This window comes from Sinocyclocheilus rhinocerous, unplaced genomic scaffold, assembly GCF_001515625.1.
Source record: "Sinocyclocheilus rhinocerous isolate Xijiao unplaced genomic scaffold, SAMN03320098_v1.1 scaffold2541, whole genome shotgun sequence".
Lineage (NCBI taxonomy): Eukaryota > Metazoa > Chordata > Actinopteri > Cypriniformes > Cyprinidae > Sinocyclocheilus > Sinocyclocheilus rhinocerous.
The window spans coordinates 119,083-121,173 of NW_015631094.1; the positions used below are offsets into that span (position 1 = coordinate 119,083).

General features: G+C 40.2%; 1 pseudogene; it reads left to right on the top strand.

Annotated features, from left to right (window-relative positions):
- The window catches only part of LOC107741587 (lactase-phlorizin hydrolase-like), an 11,316-nt pseudogene that overhangs the window by 2,959 nt on the left and 6,266 nt on the right, over positions 1–2,091 (top strand).

Consider the following 2,091-nt stretch of genomic DNA (forward strand, 5'->3'; position numbering starts at 1 on the left):
CCCCATAGGTTTTTAACGTTCTAAAAGCTCTTTATTCCAAAGATATTACAAGCTAGTCAGTGTATTCAGTATTGTAAGTATACTATTAAGTATTGCAAGTATTACATACAACAATAAAACATTGACATAAACAAGGAAATTTACTTTTGGTACTTAAGTACTTTTAAAAGCAAGTACTTCTGTACTTTTACTTAAGTAAAAATCTGTCTTTACAACTTTTACTTGTAATGGAGTAATATTTGACCAGCAGTATCTGTACTTTCACTCAAGTAATGGAGTTGAGTACTTTGTCCGCCTCTGCGTTGCGCTTTATTTGACTACTTTTGGACTGTTGAACAAAAATACCCGCCTACTCCCATTCTAGTGCTTGGAAGAGCAAGGAAAATGTTTTAATATAACTCCGATTGCATTCGTCTGAAAGAAGAAAATCATTTACACCTAGGATGCTTTGAGGTTGAGTAAAAATTTTTTCATTTTCAGTTTTGGGTGAACTAACCCTTTAATGGATTTGTCACAGACAAATTTAACAGTCTTCTACCAATGTAACAAAATATTTCCCAAACCTTAATATCAGACTATGTATTTAAAAAATCACTATCTAAAGTTCACTAACTTCTTTCTGTCCAAAAGCTGTGCTTTTAGATGAAATTGACGTCCAGAGGTTTACAGTCCAGTCTCTAATGGATGGATTTGAGGGTCCTCAAGGCTACAGTCAACGATTTGGATTGCACTATGTGGACTTTGAAGATCCTGACAGACCTAGAACCCCCAAAGCATCAGCATATTACTACTCAAAGGTGATTGAGAGAAACGGATTTGCTGAGACTGCGACAAAGGCTAAGATGCAAATGTATGGAAATAAAATTGGAATCACAAGACTTCCTAGTCTGCTGCCATCTGAAGTTCCTTCAAAATCCAAGGTTGTTTGGGAAAAGTTCTCCCCTCAGACCAAGTTTGAGAGACAGCTTTATCACTACGGAACATTTCCAGAGGGATTCCATTGGTCTCGTCTTCAGCATATCAGGTAGAAGGTGGCTGGAATGCAGATGGAAAAGGACCAAGTGTTTGGGATACTTTCACTCAAAAACCTGGTAATATCCCAAACAATGACAATGGCGATGTTGCATGTGACAGTTACAACAAAATAGATGAGGATCTACACATGTTGAGAGCCCTAAAAGTGAAAACGTACAGATTCTCCTTGTCATGGTCTCGAATTTTTCCCAACGGCTATAAATCTTCTCATAACCAGAAGGGGGTGGACTATTACAACAGGCTTATAGATGGTCTCATAGTAAACAATATCACACCCATGGTGACTCTCTACCACTGGGACCTGCCACAGGTTTTGCAGGACATCAGTGGTTGGGACAACCTCGAAATGATTAACATATTCAATGAATATTGTGACTTTTGCTATGCAACATTTGGAGACAGGGTGAAGTTTTGGATCACATTTAATGAACCCCAGACAATTGCATGGTCGGGATATGGACTGGGTCAGATTCCACCTAATGTGAATCAACCCGGAGATGCTCCATACAGGGTTGCACACAACCTCCTGAAAGCTCATGCACAAGTATATCACACTTATGATGAGAAATACAGGGCATCTCAAGGAGGTCTGGTATCCATTAGTCTGAACGCTGAATGGGCAGAACCCCTAGACATCAATGTTCCTCGAGAGATGGTGGCTGCTGATCGAGCCCTTCAGTTCCAGCTAGGCTGGTTTGCACACCCCATCTTTAAAAATGGCGACTACCCTGATGCCATGAAGTGGCAGGTTGGCAATAAAAGTGAACTTCAAGGCTTGACAGATTCCCGGTTGCCTTCTTTTACTGACCAAGACAAAGCCTTTATCCAAGGAACAGCTGATGTGTTCTGCATTAACACATACACTACCAAAGTCGTGCGTCATGTGACCAGCAGACTCAATATTGAGTCTTATGAAACTGATCAGGATGTTGAAAAGGACAATGCAGATGGCTCTGAAAATACAGCTGTTAATGAGCAGAAGGCTGTTGCTTGGGGACTCAGGAGACTTCTTAACTGGTTAAAGGAAGAGTATGGAGACCCTGAGATTTATATTAC